Genomic DNA, 19,525 nt, shown 5'->3' with positions numbered 1-19,525 from the left:
GGTCAATAGCCTTCCAGGATACCCGGGCCAGGTCGATTAGAAAGGCCTGCTCGCAGAAGTGTTTAAGGGACCGTTTGACTGCGGATCCATAGCGGATGCAGGAAATGAGGCAGTGATCGCTGAGATCCTGATTGAAAACAGCAGAGGTGTATTTGAAGGGCAAGTTGGTCAGGATAATATCTATGAGGGTGCCCATGTTTATGGAATTAGGGTTGTACTTGGTGGGTTCCTTGATAATTTGTGTGAGATTGAGGGCATCTAGCTTAGATTGTAGGACTGCCGGGGTGTTAAGCATATGAACAAAGACCTCTACGAAGGAGGGAGCAGAAAGCAGATAACTGCTATTCACAGGTCAGACTAAGCCCATGTTAGGCTTTATGGTTACGAGTTGAAAGGTCAACTGAACTGTCCAGCCTTTCTAGATTCCATACAGCAGAAAGGAAGGCTAGAAGCTGTATAATCCTCTCATGATGACCTTTATTAGGTATTCAAGTCAACACTTCACTCAAATGATATGCACTTATTTTCTTGATATGATTACATTGTTGATGCTCATGAGGGCTGACCTTTTACACCCAGCAAATCATATGAATGATGTTTTGAAAATTACAAAACCATTTACGAGTGTGTTACGAGTTGACAACAACAGTTGTCATGAGTTCACAAACAAGAACTTCCATAATGTCTTTTTCATCATAACCTAAAAACCCAAACAGATAACGCAGCTGGAACCTTATTATATAGAAACCTCACACTACACAGCAAAGCCTCATCCATCTGTTGGGGATGACGGTGCTATAAAAGCCCCTTATATATGTGAGATCTGCAGGAGAGTTACTTTCTCTGTAGGACAAAAGTTTAAAGGGCACAGTAAACAAGGGATGCATGTTTCCCTGAAAACAATTGAATCTACATACCTGCTTATTACACACATACCAGATGGTCTGTTGGGAGATAAGAGACGTTTGTGCTCATATCTTGTGTGACCAGGTGTGTATCAATGTATAGGCTACCTGTATATAGACAGTTGACTGACGGATTTAGTTTGTGCTTCTGTAACAGACTACTAACATGTGCTATACAAAAAAAGCATCTGTTGCTTCCCAGAACCAAATTAGGGTTTGTGGTCGACCATTTCGCTTCACCCAAGCAAATTCTGCTACATCATTGGTCCCCAACCTTTTCTGAGCAGAGATCACTTGAGTCAAAATGAAGACTGACATCTACCGCATTTAAAAAAAAAAACATGACTTAAAAAACATAAGCATATGCAACATTAACCTATTAAACAGTTGCGTAGCAATGAGGTTTGTGGTAAGCTATATGCCCAATACATTATTACTGCATATTGGCTGTTTGAATTGCCCTGTCAATGTTGTTCTTCTCAGACCATTTAAAAATTATATTTCAAAACTTGAGGTACAGTGGGGAGAACAAGTATTTGATACACTGCCGATTTTGCCGATTTTCCTACTTACAAAGCATGTAGAGGTCTGTAATTTTTATCATAGGTACACTTCAACTGTGAGAGATGGAATCTAAAACAAAAATCCAGAAAATCACATTGTATGATTTTTAAGTAATTCATTTGCATTTTATTGCATGCCATAAGTATTTGATCACCTACCAACCAGTAAGAATTCCGGCTCTCACAGATCTGTTAGTTTTTCTTTAAGAAGCCCTCCTGTTCTCCACTCATTACCTGTATTAACTGCACCTGTTTGAACTCGTTACCTGTATAAAAGACACCTGTCCACACACTCAATCAAACAGACTCCAACCTCTCCACAATGGCCAAGACCAGAGAGCTGTGTAAGGACATCAGGGATAAAATTGTAGACCTGCACAAGGCTGGGATGGGCACAGGACAATAGGCAAGCAGCTTGGTGAGAAGGCAACAACTGTTGGCGCAATTATTAGAAAATAGAAGAAAATAGAAGAAGTTCAAGATGATGGTCAATCACCCTCGGTCTGGGGCTCCATGCAAGATCTCACCTCGTGGGGCATCAATGATCATGAGGAAGGTGAGGGATCAGCCCAGAACTACACGGCAGACCTGGTCAATGACCTGAAGAGAGCTGGGACCACAGTCTCAAAGAAAACCATTAGAACACACTACGCCGTCATGGATTAAAATCCTGCAGCGCACACAAGGTCCGCCTGCTCAAGCAGGCGCATGTCCAGGCCCGTCTGAAGTTTGCCAATGACCATCTGGATGATCCAGAGGAGGAATGGAGAAGGTCATGTGGTCTGATGATTCAAAAATAGAGCTTTTTGGTCTAAACTCCACTCGCCGTGTTTGGAGAAGAAGAAGGAGAGTACAACCCCAAGAACACATCCCAACCGTGAAGCATGGAGGTGGAAAAATCATCTTTGGGATGCTTTTCTGCAAAGGGGACAGGACGACTGCACCGTATTAAGGGAGGATGGATGGGGCCATGTATTGCGAGATCTTAGCCAACAACCTCCTTCCCTCAGTAAGAGCATTGATGATGGGTCGTGGCTGGTGTCTCCAGCATGACAACGACCCGAAACACACAGCCAGGGCAACTAAGGATGGCTCCGTAAGAAGTATCTCAAGGTCCTGGAGTGGCCTAGCCAGTCTCCAGACCTGAACCCAATAGAAAATCTTTGGAGGAGCTGAAAGTCCGTATTGCCCAGCGACAGCCCCGAAACCTGAAGGATCTGGAGAAGGTCTGTATGGAGGAGTGGGCCAAAATCCCTGCTGCAGTGTGTGCAAACCTGGTCAAGAACTACAGGAAACGTATGATCTCTGTAATTGCAAACAAAGGATCTGTACCAAATATTAAGTTCTGCTTTTCTGATGTATCAAATACTTATGTCATGCAATAAAAATGCTAATTAATTACTTAAAATCATACAATGTGATTTTCGGGATTTTTGTTTTAGATTCCGTCTCTCACAGTTGAAGTGTACCTATGATAAAAATTACAGACCTCTACATGCTTTGTAAGTAGGAAAATCGGCAAAATCGGCAGTGTATCAAATACTTGTTCTCCCCACTGTATATAATCACACCCATAATAGATAATTTGTTGTATTACTTGTGAGGCACAGCGGTGTGAGCATAAATTGAAATAATGTGCTTTCTTTATTTTACTGGACTGATTGTGCCTGCATCTAATGGTCAGTTTCAGCAGAGGGAGCGCATCAGAGGGTCCACCTCGCACCGTTGGACTGTCCCTCAGGTCTCACCCCTGTTAAGAGTGACAAAAAAGGAGACACCAGCTTCGAGCAGATAGCGAAATTCGAGTCACACCGCATTATTTTTGCCTCATGCACAAATTGATGTTGTTACTCCTATGACCAGAGAAAGTGAAATATTAATATTAAAAAACACACATCCGCTAATAATAACGCAGGCCTATCAATACACTTTGCTACTCATCCATTGAAGCTGCAGTGCTGGTTGCAGCGCGAGTGGAGACACGCTATTCATAACTTATAAGTGTTGAATAAAAAGTGTTGACAGTGCTGAATAAAAACTTAAACATGAACTCTCAAAAACAGCAGCTCTTTGCTCTTCATTGACAGTCTCTCTCTAGTCATGGTTTTTAGACGTTTTGAAATCATAGTATCAATTTACTTTGCTGTGTACTTGAGGAAGAGGACAAACACGGTGATCTGAGCAATTAGACTGGCTAGCGGTAGGCCTATAAGTGCACTTGACTTCCTCTCCGGGCACGCCGAGTAGGTGGAGTTTGTACCTTCAGACATATGAAATATTTCAAATGGGAACACGTCGCCCTGAAACAAGTGCACCTACTCCCACGGCACAAGACAGAAAAAAAGTAGGAATGCAAGGCTGATCGTTGTTTTTTTTATATAATGTTTTTGCCATCGACTAGGCTGAACCAGTCAATCGCTATGGAGTTTGGTGACCACTGTGCTACTTAATCTGACAAAACCGATTAGATTTACAAGATATATGCTTGTCATCATTCTTTACCCCACTGAAGTGGTTTTCTTTTTTCTCTTTAACAAACCTTCAACACTGTGCGAAGTGTTAGATTATAAATAAAATATGACATTAATTTAAAAAATATATTTGAAGTCAGCAACTGCATCCCATCCTGAATTTAAAATGGATTAAGTAGATGTCTCACCCATCTACATAGAATACCTCATAATGACAAAGTGAAAACATGTTTAGACATTTAATGAAAATTAAATATATACACCCCTGAGTCAATACATGTTATAATCACATTTGGCAGCAATTACAGCTGTGAGTCTTTCTGGGTCAGTCTCTAAGAGTTTTCCACACCTGGATTGTGTAATATTTGCACTTTTTATTCTTCAAGCTATGTCAAGTTGGTTGTTGATCATTGCTAGACAGCCATTTTCAAGTATTGCCATAGATTTTCAAGCGGATTTAGGTCAAAACTAACTATGCCACTCAGGAGCATTCAATGTAGTCTTGGTTAGCAACTCCAGTGTATATTTGGCCTTATGTTTAAGGTTATTGTCCTGCTGAAAGATGAATTAATCTCCCAGTATCTGGTGGAAAGCAGACCAGGTTTTCCTCTAGGATTTTGCCTGTGCTTAGCTCCATTCCGTTTCTTTTTATCCTGAAAATCTCCCCAGTCTTTAACAATTACAAGCATACCCATAACATGATGCAGACATCACTATGCTTGGAGTGGTAAACAGTAATGTGTATTTGATTTGCCCCAAACATAACACTGCATTCAGGACAAAAAGTTTTTGGCAGTAATACTTTAGTGCCTCGTTGCAAACAGGACACACAATTTGGAATATTTTTATTTTGTACAGGCTTCCTTCTTTTCACCCTGTCAATTAGGTTAGTATTGTGGAGTAACTACAATGTTGTTGATCCATCATCAGTTTTCTCCTATCACAGCCATTAAACTCTGTAACTGTTTTAAAGTCACCATTGGCCTCATGGTGAAATTCCTGAGAGGTTTCCTTCCTCTCCGGCAATTGAGTTAGGAAGGATGCCTGTATCTTTGTAGTGACTGGGTGTATTGATACACCATCCGAAGTGTAATTAATAACTTCACCATGCTCAAATGGGTATTCAATGTCAATAACTTGCTTGTAACAGATTACATTCATATTCTGACTATCTCTGAAACTCACTTAGATAATACCTTTGATGATACAGTGGTAGCAATACATGGTTATAACATTTACCGAAAAGACAGAAATGCCAACGGGGGTGGTGTTGCGGTCTATTGAAAGAACCACATTCCTGTAAAAATTTGAGACGAATAGATCTAATGTTAAATAGTGTTGAAGTAATATAGCTACAGGTTCATCTGTCTCACCTAAAGCACATTCCTGTGGGAAGCTGCTATAGACCACAAAGTGCTAACAGTCAGTATCTGGATAATGTGTGCGAAATGCTTGATAATGTATGTGATAAACAGAGAAGTATATTTTCTGGGTGATTTAAATATTGACTGGCTCTCATCAAGCTGCCCACTCAATAAAAAACTTCCAAATGTAACCAGTGCCTGCAACCTGGTTCAGGTTTGTCTGTCAACCTACCAGGGTATTTACTAACAGCACAGGAATTAAATCATCAACATGTATTGATCACATCTTTACTAATGCTGCAGAAATATGCTTTAAAGCAGTATCCAAATCCATAAAATGTAGTGATCACAATATAATAGCCACATCTAGAAAAACCACAGTTCCAAAGGATGGGCCTAATATAGTGTATAAGAGGTCATACAATAAGTTTTGTAGTGATTCCTATGTTGATGATGTAAATAATATTTGCTGGTCTGTGGTGTGTAATGAGGAGCAACCAGATGCTGCACTTGACATATTTATGCAATTGCTAATTCCAGTTACTAATAAGCACGCACCCATTAAGAAAATTACTAAAAACTGTTAAATCCCCTTGGATTGATGAGGAATTGAAAAATTGTATGGTTGAGAGGGATTGAGGCAAAAGGTATGGCAAATAAGTCTGGCAGCACAACTGATTGGCAAACTTACTGCAAATTAAGAAATCATGTGACTAAGCTATATAAAAATAACCTATACTATGAAACAAAGATAAATTATATAAAGGATGATAGTAAAAAGCTTTGGAGCACCTTAAATTACATTTTTGGGAAAAAAGCCAACTCGGCTCCATTATTCATTGAATCAGATGGCTCCTTTATAACAAAACCCACTGATATTGCAAACTACTTTAATTACTTTTTCATTGGCAAGGTTAACAAATTTAGGGATGACATGCCAGCAACAAACACTGACACTACACATCCAAGTATATCTGACCAAATTATGAAAGACAAGAATTGTACTTTTGAATTCCGTAAAGTCAGTGTGGAAGAGGTGAAAAAACGGATTGTTGTCTATCAACAATGACAAGCCACCGGGGTCTGACAATCTGGATGGAAAATTACTGAGGATAATAGCGGACGATATTGTCACATCTTTAATTTAAGCCTACTAGAAAGTGTGTGCCCTCAGGCCTGGAGGGAAGCTAAAGTCATTCCGCTACCCAAGAATAGTAAAGCCCCCTGTACTGGCTCAAATAGCCGACCAAATCAGCCTGTTACCAACCCTTAGTAAACTGCTGGAAAAAATTGGGTTTGACCAGATACAATGCTATTTCACAGTAAACAAATTGACAACAGAATTTCAGCATGCTTATACAAGCACAGCACTTACACAAATGACTGATGATTGGCTGAGATAAATTGATGATAAAATTATTGTGGGGGCTGTCTTGTTAGACTTCAGTGCAGCTTTTGACATTATCGATCATAGTCCGCTGCTGTAAAAACATACACTACCGTTCAAAAGTTTGGGGTCACTAGAAATGTCCTTGTTTTTGAAAGAAAAGCTACTTTTTTGTCCATTAAAATAACATCAAATTGATCAGAAATACAGTGTAGACATTGTTAATGTTGTACATAACTATTGTAGCTGGAAACGGCTGATTTTTAATGGAATATCTACATAGGCGTACAGACGCCCATTATCAGCAACCATCACTCCTGTGTTCCAATGGCACGTTGTGTTAACCAATCCAAGTTTATCATTTTAAAAGGCTAACTGATCATTAGAAAACCCTTTTGCAATTATGTTAGTACAGCTGAAAACTGTTGTCCTGATTAAAGAAGCAATAAAATTGTCCTTCTTTAGACTAGTTGAGTATCTGGAGCCTAAGCATTTGTGAGTTCGATTACAGGCTCAAAATGGCCAGAAACAAAGATCTTTCTTCTGAAACTCGTCAGTCTACTCTTGTTCTAAGAAATGAAGGCTATTCCATGTGAGAAATTGCCAAGAAACTGAAGATCTCGTACAACGCTGTGTACAACTCCCTTCACAGAACAGCACAAACTGGCTCTAATTAGAATAGAAAGAGGAGCGGGAGGCCCCAGTGCACAACTGAGCAAGAGGACAAGTACATTAGATTGTCTAGTTTGAGAAACAGACACATCACAAGTCCTCAACTGGCAGCTTCATTAAATAGTACCCGCAAAACACCAGTCTCAACGTCAACAGTGAAGAGGCGACTCCGGGATGCTGGCCTTCTAGGCAGAGTTGCTAAGAAAAAAAACATATCTCAGACTGGCCAATAAAAATAAAAGTTTAAGATGGGCAAAAGAACACGGACACTGGACAGAGGAACTCTGCCTAGAAGGCCAGCATCCCGGAGTCGCCTCTTCACTGTTGAGACTGGTGTTTTGCGGGTACTATTTAATGAAGCTGCCAGTTGAGGACTTGTACGCCTATGTAAATATTGCATAAAAAATATGTTTAAAAAAAAAACTTTTAAAAGAGCAGTTTCCAGCTACAATAGTCATTTACAACATTAACAATGTCTACACTGTATTTCTGATCAATTTTATGTTATTTAAATGGCAACATTTTGTTGCTTTTCTTTCAAAAACAAGGACATTTCTAAATGACTCCAAACTTTTGAACGGTAGTGTATGTGTTATGGCTTTACACTTCCTGCAATAATGTGGATAAAGAGTTACTTGTCTAACAGAACACAGAGGGTGTTCTTTAATTGAAGCCTCTCGAACATAATCCAGGTAGAAGCAGGAACTCCCCAGGGTAGCCGTTTAGGCCCCTTGCTTTTTTCAATCTTTACTAACGACATGCCACTGGCTTTGAGTAAGGCTAGTGTGTCTACATATGCGGATGACTCAACACAATTCACGTCAGCTACTACAGCGACTGAAATGGCTGCAACACTTAACAAAGAGCTGCAGTTAGTTTCAGAATGGGTAGCAAGGAATATGTTAATCCTAAATATTTCCAAAACTAAAATAATTGTATTTAGGACGAATCATTCACTAAACTCTAAACCGCAACTACATCTCGTAATGAATAATGTGGAAGTTGAGCAAGTTGAGGTGACTAAACTGCTTGGAATAACTGTGGATCAAAACATATTGATACAACAGTAGCTAAGATGGGGAGAAGTCTGTCCATAATAAAGCGCTGCTCTGCCTTCTTAACAACACTATCAACAAGGCAGGTCCTACAGGCCCTGGTTTTGTCGCAACTGGACTACTGTGTGGCCAGTATGGTCAGGTGCCACAAAGAGGGACTTGTGAAAATTGCAGTTGGCTAAGAACAGGGCAGCACAGCTGGCCCTTAAAAGTACACGGAGAGCTAACATTAATTACAAGCATGTCAATCTCTCATAGCTCAAAGTGTAAGAGAGATTGACTTCATCATTACTTGTTTTTGTAAAAGGTTTTGACAAGCTGAAGGTACCGAGCTGTCTGTTTAAAATACTAGCACACAGCTCGGACACCCATGCATACCCCACAAGAAATGCAACCAGAGGTCTCTTCACAGTCCCCAAGTCCAGAACAGACTATGGGAGGCGCACAGTACTACATAGAGCCATGACTACATGGAACTCTATTCCACATCAGGTAACTGATGCAAGTAGATAAAAATACACCTTATGGAACAGCGGGAACTATGAAGTAACACAGACACACACACACAATGCACACACGTACCCATAGATTTTGTGTTGTAGATATGTGGTAGCGGAGTATGGGCCTGAGGGCACACACTTAGTGTGTTGTGAATTCTGTAATAAAAGTACTGTAATGTTTTAAAAATTGTATAACTGCCTTAATTTTGAGCAGCTAATGGGGATCCATAATAAATACAAATACCCATCTACCAATAGGTGCCCTTCTTTGCGAGGCATTGGAAAACCTCCCTGGTCTTTGTGGTTGAATCTGTGTTTGAAATTCATTGCTCGAATGAGGGACCTATAATTGTATGTGGGGTACAGAGATGAGGTAGTCTTTCAAAAATCATGTTAAACACTAGTATTGCACACTGAATGAGTCCATGCAACTTATTATGTGAATTGTTCAGCACATTTTTACTCCTTAACTTATTTAGGCTTGCCATAACAAATGGTTGAATACTTAGTCAAAACATTTCAGCTTTACATTTTTTATTAATGTGTAAAAATGTCTAAAAAAGATAATTCCACTGACATTATGGGGTATTATGTGTAGCCTAGTGACACAAAATCTCACTGTAATCCATTTTACATTCAGACTAACACAACAAGATGTGGAATAAGTCAAGGGGTGTAAATACTTTCTGAAGGCACTGTATATCAAGCAAATAAGTGCATTTCACTCAGGGCGCTGCATTCAGTCTCGTTTAACCAGGCTACCAGAGTCAACCAACTCCCCTCACAACAGGACCCTGTCTGCACTCTCACAGCTGACAAATATGTACAGTAATGCACTGTCGTCAAATTAGATCTGGCTCCCATCTCCCCCTCCTCTCTCCGCCCTCACCCCCAGTAGCATCATCCAGTGGTATTGGATTAGCTTTGTGCAGCAGGGAGAGCTGTCGAAAGATAATGACATTAACAGGATGTTATCTCAGGCTGTTTTCAACTCTTTACTTTATCATAGCTTGTTTATGATAAACACAGGAAGTGTAGGCGAGATCGAAAGCGTGGGTCGGAAGCCAGGCCCTTGTCACACACAAGTGTTTCACATTCACTTCCACAAATGCTGTGTCACATACACACAAGTGGAGCCATCCATTTTGTTACATGACACACATAATGAATGGTCCTGGACAGTAATATTCATAGAAAATTCATAATTAAAAGCCAATATCTAGGTTGAATCAATCAGACTGGGTAATGTCCTGTTCTCTCAAGATGTAGCTAATTATGGTCATGATGAGAACCACTGCTTGCACATTCAATATCATAAGTGTTCCTTCCTTCCCATACTGAATAATCAATAGCTCCCTGTGCATGCGAGTAAAGCATTTTTCTAAAGTGGAGACAAAAAGAAAACACTGGAGGAGGAAAGAAAATGAAAAGGAAAGAAAGAAGAGAGCATTGTTTCCAGTCAGTGCAGCCAACCACATCCCTATTTCTGGTTTCATAACCCCTCTGTTAGCAGAGCCAGGCCAGGCCGAGGCGAGCTGGCTAAGTGCCCCAGCCCAGGACCTCTCACGGTCCTCCCTGGCCCTGCCTCCACCACCACGGCACTGATCGTGGAGCCATAATGATCACTCGGTAGGCTAGCCAATGAACTACTGACACAGACATCATAGAAATATAAATATTATGATCTACACACTCAAAACCCTTAAATAATCCCAAGAGTGCAGTGCAGTACAATATAGTAGATTATACAACAGGTAGGTATAATCCTGGATGCTGATTGGTTAAAAATCGCATTCCAGACGGTGTTTATTCCACAAAATACCACCGGCTAAATCTATGACGCTGAAATGCCTATCTACTCTGTTCCATCTGACTGTGCAATCCAGTGTCTCATCAACCCAGCCAATCAATTTATATATACACTGTAAAAAAAGCATCTAGACATTATCTTCCATTTCTTTTAGACTAGCATTGGGGTTTCAACAGCGGAGAATAGTAATAACCTTGGTCTGTCTCGCCGACATTTGCAACATTGTTTCAACATTGAAATTCAATCTCCAGCTGTCCTATGGTAATGAACATGTCGGGAGTCGGGATGAGACAGACAGGTAGAATTTCTCAGCCATTCGAAATCATGAATCAGCATAATTTTTATGGGTATTTACAAAGAAATGTCAATAGAAAAACATAAAATGCAGCTAGTTTGCTGTTATTACAGCTTCAGTCTGAAGTGATTGTGTTAGCTATCTCTTCTGAACAGTGGCCTGGCGAGAGAGGGGAAATGTTCTATGCCAGCCCGACGAGCCGGCTGAGGCATGACGTGGGATGGGAGCCTACCGAGCCAACCGAGGCAAGGAAACCTGTCGAGCCAGCTAAGGCGAGAAAGCCCCACGAGCCAGCTGAGGCACTTCCAATGAGCGCAGATGCGCGTAATGGTTATGACAGGTGTGCGTAATGAAGGGCAGCCTGGCACCCTCAGGCGCCAGAGAGGGGAAGCGGGAGTACTGTACTGTACTACTGTACTGTTTGACGTGAATGTGTTAGTTTGTATAAAAGTGATTATTCCCTCGAAGCCAGTGTTTGGAGGATATATTGGCACGGTTTGCAACAACACCCGTGCCAATATATCCTCCAAACATCGGCTTCGAGGGCATTCACTTAAGTAGATTTGAAGTCTTCTGAGATGTTATAGGGAGAGAGACACCAGCTTCAGCACCAGCTAGGCTTAATGAGGGTAATTTTCCATAGTGCCATACAGTTAAGGGAGTTGACATGGCCATATGGTCCATGTTTTGAACACTAAGCTGTCATAACCTGGTTGTTGTACATTTTCCAATGACTCATATGAGTCAGTCAGTTAGTGAACCAGTCACAACTCAACTCTCTCTTCCAGTGAACATTTAATATCCTATTTCCTCAGAGTCTAAATGATTGATGCCAAATACTGACAGTACATGAACATACCTGACAATATACAGTGGCTTGCGAAAGTATTCACCCCCCTTGGCATTTTTCCTATTTTGTTGCCTTACAACCTGGAATTAAAATTGATTTTTGGGGGGTTTGTATCATTTAACTTACACAACATGCCTACCATTTTGAAGATCCAAAATATTTTTTATTGTGAAACAAACAAGACAAAAAAACAGAACTATTCACCCCCCCAAAGTCAATACTTTGTAGAGCCACCTTTCACAGCAATTACAGCTGTAAGTCTCTTGGGGTATATCTCTATAAGCTTGGCACATCTAGCCACTGGGACTTCTGCCCATTCTTCAAGGCAAAACTGCTCCAGCTCCTTCAAGTTGGATGGGTTCCGCTGGTGTACAGCAATCTTTAAATCATACCACAGATTCTCAACCCTGCTAGGTAAAGTCCCCCCTTTTCTCAGCTCACTGGTCACCATAGCAGCACCCATCTGTAGCACTCGCTCCAGCAGGTATATCTCTCTGGTCACCCCCAAAACAAATTCTTCCTTTGGCCGCCTCTCCTTCCAGTTCTCTGCTGCCAATGACCGGAACGAACTACAAAAATCTCTGAAACTGGAAACACTTATCTCCCTCACTAGCTTTAAGCAACAGCTGTCAGAGCAGCTCACAGATTACTGCACCTGTACATAGCCTATCTATAATTTAGCCCAAACAACTACCTCTCCCCCTACTGTATTTATTTATTTATTTATTTTGCTCCTTTGCACCCCATTATTTCTATCTCTACTTTGCACATTCTTCCACGGCAAATCTACCATTCCAGTGTTTTACTTGCTATATTGTATTTACTTCGCCACCATGGCCTTTTTTTTTGCCTTTACCTCCCTTATCTCACCTCATTTGCTCACATTGTATATAGACTTATTTTTCTACTGTATTATTGACTGTATGTTTGTTTATTCCATGTGCAACTCTGTGTCGTTGTATGTGTCAAACTGCTTTGCTTTATCTTGGCCAGGTCGCAATTGTAAATGAGAACTTGTTCTCAACTWGCCTACCTGGTTAAATAAAGGTGAAATAAAAAAACTTTGGGGATAGTGTTCTCGGGGTGATGAGAGGTGTTGGGTTTGCGCCAAACACAGCATTTTCCTTGATGGCCAAAAAGCACAATTTGTGTCTCATCTGACCAGAGTACCTTCTTCCATATGTTTGGGGAGTCTCCAACATGCCTTTTGGTGAACACCAAACATGTTAGCTTATTTTTTGTTTAATTAAGCAATGGCTTCTTTTTCTGGCCACTCTTCTGTGAAACCCAGTTCTGTGGAGTGTATGGCTTAAAGTGGTCCTATGGACAGATACTCCAATCTCCACTGTGGAGCTTTGCAGCTCCTTCAGGGTTATCTTTGGTCTCTTTGTTGCTTCTCTGCTTAATGACCTCCTTGCCTGGTCTGTGAGTTTTGGTGGGCGGCACTCTCTTGGCAGGTTTGTTGTGGTGCCATATTCTTTCCATTCTTTTATAATCGATTTAAATGTGGCTACGTGGGATGTTCAAAGTTTCTGATATTTTTTATAACCCAACCCTGATCTGTACTTCTCCACAACTTTGTCCCTGACCTGTTTGGAGAGCTCCTTGGTCTTCATGGTGGTGCCCCTTGCTCTGTGGTGTTGCAGACTCTGGGGCCTTCAGAACAGGTGTGTATATATACTGAGATCATGTGACAGATCATGTGACAATTAAATAAAGTACACCTGTGTGCAATCTAACTAAAGAGTTTACTTCTGAAGGTAATTGGTTGCACCAAATCTTATTTAGGGGCTTCATAGCAAAGGGGGTGAATATACATACACGCACCACTTGTCTGTTTTTTATTTATTAGAATTTTTTTAAACAAGTTTTTTTTCTTCATTTGGACTATTTTGTGTATGTCCATTACATGAAATCCAAATAAAATTAAGTTACAGGTTGTAATGCAACAAAATAGGAAAAACGCCAAGGGGGATGAATACTTTCGCAAGGCACTGTACCATTTTTTTAAATACAGTGTTGAATGACATACGTCAGTAAGTCAGTGAACCAGTCACAACTGAGCTTCCAGAGAGCAGAGCTGTATTTATTTCCTCCGAATTAAAATGATCTAACTATGAGTACATGAATGAATATACTAGAGGTCGACCGATTATGATTTTTCAATGCCGATACCGATTATTGGAGGACAAAAAAAGCCGATACCGATTAATAAAAAAAAAATAATAATAATAATTAATATATATATATATATATATATATATATATATATCATACACACACACACACACATTTTTGTAATAATGACAATTGCAACAATACTGAATGAACACTTTTATTTTAACTTAATATAATACATAAATACACACACGCACACAGCTCTGAAGTGACAATGATACTGAAGAGTCTGCTTAGGAGACAAATACTCTCAACTGTTTGAATAAAAATAGAGTTTAAGTTACCTGTGATGAATGTTGAAAACAAAAACTTTAATTTCTATATGCAGGAAATCCTATTTTAATAATGGGCATGGTAAGAATTGACAACCAAAGTGCGAGTCATAATTCCCATGACACCTAGCAAAATCTGAAAAGCGGTTCCTTCATTTGTTCCATAGGATATTTTTAGATTCACTTAAAATAAGGTCTGTGTTTCGTGTAGGCTTACATCACCYTGCCAATTTTATAACTGTGTAGATATCCATAGGACAAGGTAACTCTGATCAATATTGGCTAAATATAAGCGAAGATAAAAAAAATTGTAGAGTGGATTTATGAAAATATGTTGACAAACGTTACCTTATCCTAGTGAGATTTACACGGGTATCAAAACGTCGAGGCGGTTTAAGCCTGCACGAAACACAGACCTTATTTGAAGTAGATCAAAACATTCTCTATGGAAGACATGAATGGTATAATAACGAAGGAACCCCTTTCAAATTCAGCCGCAAGTTTTTACAGGAATTATAACGCGTCGACTATTTCTCTCTAAACCATATACCTTTGACTAATCCGGAAACTATCACCTCGAAAACAAAACGTTTATTCCGTTCCGTAATTTATCTAACGGGTGCCATCCATGAGTCTAAATATTCCTGTTACATTGCACAACCTTCAATGTTGTCATAATTACGTTAAGTTCTGGCAAATTAGTTCGCAAAGAGCCAGGCGGCCCAAACTGTTGCCTATACCCTGACTCTGCGTGCAATGAACGCAAGAGAAATGACACAATTTCACCTGGTTAATATTGCCTGCTAACCTGGATTTCTTTTAGCTAAATATGCAGGTTTAATACATATACTATATATACTTGTGTATTGATTTTAAGAAAGGCATTGATGTTTATGGTTAAGTACACATTGGAGCAATGACAGTCATTGATTGATTGTTTTTTATAAGATAAGTTTAATGCTAGCTAGCAACTTACCTTAGCTTACTGCATTCGCTAACAGGCAGGCTCCTCGTGGAGTGCAATGTAATCAATGCAAGATTGGATCCCCCGAGCTGACAAGGTTAAAAATCTGTCGTTCTGCCCCTAAACGAGGCAGAACGTTCCTAGGCCGTCATTGAAAATAAGAATGTGTTCTTAACTGACTTGCCTAGTTAAATAAAGGTGGTAAATAAAAAAATAAAAAATTGCCGCCCAAAAATACCATTCCGATTAATCGGTCGACCTCTAGAATATACCGACATCAATATTATGCATACAGTATGTGCTTTCTACTGTATAGACTGTTTTTACACAGCTGCAAACTGGGCAGGCATGACTTTCCATAAGCATATAGGAGTCCACTGCATACTATAGCAGCAGCCCTTTGATTGTGTGTGTGTGTGTGTGTGTGTGTGTGTGTGTGTGTGTGTGTGTGTGTGTGTGTGTGTGTAACCTCTAGGCCTATTTCTGCTCTCTCCTGAACATGAAGCCATGCTCATAATATATGACTAAACTCAGGTCCGATAATACTAGAATGTTTGTGTTTATGACCAACTATGATATTTAGTGATGCATTGAACAAAAATGCTCTTCTAGGACCATTAAACATAACCTACTGTGCATGGAAACTGAAACCATACTAATACAACATTTAGGCTGACCTAAAACCTAGAGCTGGTACAATAAACAGAACATTATTGATATCAACCAAACCGTCCACTTATCGATATTGTTCATTACGATAAATAACCTATAGGGCCCTACTAGAGAAATGTGAGGTTTAGTGCATCCGGCGTCGACAGAGATGGCCGCCTCGCTTCGTGTTTTGTTTTTTTATGTATTATTTCTTACATTGTTACCCCAGGAAATGTTAAGTTTCATCACATACAGCCGGGAGGAACTATTGGATATAAGAGCAACGTCAACTTACCAACATTACGACCAGGAATACGACTTTCCCGAAGCGGATCCTCTGTTTGGACCACCACCCAGGACAATGGATCGGATCCCAGCCGGCGACCCAAAACAACGGCGCCGCAGGAGGGGCAGAAGAAGCGGTTTTCTGGTCAGGCTCTGTAGACGGGCACATCGCGCACCGCTCCCGAGTTTACTACTCGCCAACGTCCAGTCTCTTGACAACAAGGAAGATGAAATCCGAGCAAGGGTTGCCTTCCAGAGAGACATCAGTGATTGTAACGTCCTTTGTTTCACGGAAATGTGGCTCACTCGAGACGCGCTATCGGAGTCGGTACAGCCACCTGGTTTCTTCAGGCATCGCGCCGACAGAAACAAACATCTCTCTGGTAAGAAGAAGGGCGGGGGGTATGCCTTATGATTAACGAGACGTGGTGTGATCATAACAACATACAGGAACTCAAGTCCTTTTGCTCACCTGACCTAGAATTCCTTACAATCAAATGTCGACCGCATTATCTGCCAAGAYAATTCTCTGAGATTATAATCACAGCCGTATATATACCCCCCAAGCAGACACATCGATGGCCCTGAATGAACTTCATTGGACTCTATGTAAACTGGAAACCACATATCCTGAGGCTGCATTCATTGTAGCTGGGGATTTTAACAAGGCTAATCTGAAAACAAGCCTCCCTAAATTTTATCATCATATCGAATGCGCTACCCGGGCGGAAAAAATCCTGGACCATTGTTACTCTAACTTCCGCGACGCATACAAAGCCCTGCCCCGTGTTTACCCTCGCAAGACTGCCGGCCCAGACGGCATCCCTAGCTGTGTCCTCAGAGCATGCGCAGACCAGCTGGCTGGTGTGTTTACAAACATATTCAATCAATCCTTATCCCAGTCTGCTGTTCACACATTCTTCAAGAGGGCCACCATTGTTCCAGTTCCCAAGAAAGCTAAGTTACCTGAGATAAATGACTATCGCCCCGTAGCACTCACCTCTGTCATCATGAAGTGCTTTGAGAGACTAGTCAAGGATCATATCACCTCCACCCTACCTGACACCCTAGACCCACTCCAATTTGCTTACCGCCCCAATAGGTCCACAGACGACGCAATCGCAATCACACTGCACACTTCCCTAACCCACCTGGACAAGAGAAATACCTATGTAAGAATGCTGTTCATCGATTACAGCGCAGCATTTAACACCATATTACCCTCCAAACTCGTCATTAAGCTCGAGACCCAGGGTCTCGACCCCGCCCCGTACAACTGGGTCCTGGACTTCCTGACTGGCTGTCCCCAGGTGGTGAGGGTAGGAAACAACATCTCCACCCCGCTGATCCTCAACACTGGGACCCCACAAGGGTGCGTTCTCAGCCCTCTCCTGTACTCCCTGTTCACCCATGACTGCGTGGCCATGCACGCCTCCAACTCAAATCATCAAGTTTGCAGACGACACTACAGTGGTAGGCTTGATTACCAACAACGATGAGACGGCCTACAGGGAGGAGTTGAGGGCCCTCGGAGTGTCATATCAAGAAAATAACCTCTCACTCAACGTCAACAAAACAAAGGAGATGATCGTGGACTTCAGGAAACAGCAGAGGGTGCACCCCCCTATCCACATCGACGGGACAGTAGTGGAGAAGGTGAACGTTTTAAGTTCCTCGGCGTACACATCACGGACAAACTGAAATGGTCCACCCACACAGACAGCGTGGTGAAGAAGGCGCAACAGCGCCTCTTCAACCTCAGGAGACTGAAGAAATTCGGCTTGTCACCAAAAACACACAAACTTTTACAGATGCACAATCGAGAGCATCCTGTCGGGCTGTATCACCGNACAAACATCTCTCTGGTAAGAAGAAGGGCGGGGGGTATGCCTTATGATTAACGAGACGTGGTGTGATCATAACAACATACAGGAACTCAAGTCCTTTTGCTCACCTGACCTAGAATTCCTTACAATCAAATGTCGACCGCATTATCTGCCAAGAYAATTCTCTGAGATTATAATCACAGCCGTATATATACCCCCCAAGCAGACACATCGATGGCCCTGAATGAACTTCATTGGACTCTATGTAAACTGGAAACCACATATCCTGAGGCTGCATTCATTGTAGCTGGGGATTTTAACAAGGCTAATCTGAAAACAAGCCTCCCTAAATTTTATCATCATATCGAATGCGCTACCCGGGCGGAAAAAATCCTGGACCATTGTTACTCTAACTTCCGCGACGCATACAAAGCCCTGCCCCGTGTTTACCCTCGCAAGACTGCCGGCCCAGACGGCATCCCTAGCTGTGTCCTCAGAGCATGCGCAGACCAGCTGGCTGGTGTGTTTACAAACATATTCAATCAATCCTTATCCCAGTCTGCTGTTCACACATTCTTCAAGAGGGCCACCATTGTTCCAGTTCCCAAGAAAGCTAAGTTACCTGAGATAAATGACTATCGCCCCGTAGCACTCACCTCTGTCATCATGAAGTGCTTTGAGAGACTAGTCAAGGATCATATCACCTCCACCCTACCTGACACCCTAGACCCACTCCAATTTGCTTACCGCCCCAATAGGTCCACAGACGACGCAATCGCAATCACACTGCACACTTCCCTAACCCACCTGGACAAGAGAAATACCTATGTAAGAATGCTGTTCATCGATTACAGCGCAGCATTTAACACCATATTACCCTCCAAACTCGTCATTAAGCTCGAGACCCAGGGTCTCGACCCCGCCCCGTACAACTGGGTCCTGGACTTCCTGACTGGCTGTCCCCAGGTGGTGAGGGTAGGAAACAACATCTCCACCCCGCTGATCCTCAACACTGGGACCCCACAAGGGTGCGTTCTCAGCCCTCTCCTGTACTCCCTGTTCACCCATGACTGCGTGGCCATGCACGCCTCCAACTCAAATCATCAAGTTTGCAGACGACACTACAGTGGTAGGCTTGATTACCAACAACGATGAGACGGCCTACAGGGAGGAGTTGAGGGCCCTCGGAGTGTCATATCAAGAAAATAACCTCTCACTCAACGTCAACAAAACAAAGGAGATGATCGTGGACTTCAGGAAACAGCAGAGGGTGCACCCCCCTATCCACATCGACGGGACAGTAGTGGAGAAGGTGAACGTTTTAAGTTCCTCGGCGTACACATCACGGACAAACTGAAATGGTCCACCCACACAGACAGCGTGGTGAAGAAGGCGCAACAGCGCCTCTTCAACCTCAGGAGACTGAAGAAATTCGGCTTGTCACCAAAAACACACAAACTTTTACAGATGCACAATC

The sequence above is a fragment of the Salvelinus sp. IW2-2015 genome, linkage group LG15 (genome assembly GCF_002910315.2).
Source record: "Salvelinus sp. IW2-2015 linkage group LG15, ASM291031v2, whole genome shotgun sequence".
In the NCBI taxonomy this organism is placed as follows: domain Eukaryota; kingdom Metazoa; phylum Chordata; class Actinopteri; order Salmoniformes; family Salmonidae; genus Salvelinus; species Salvelinus sp. IW2-2015.
Note: the sequence above shows the minus strand (reverse complement) of the source record.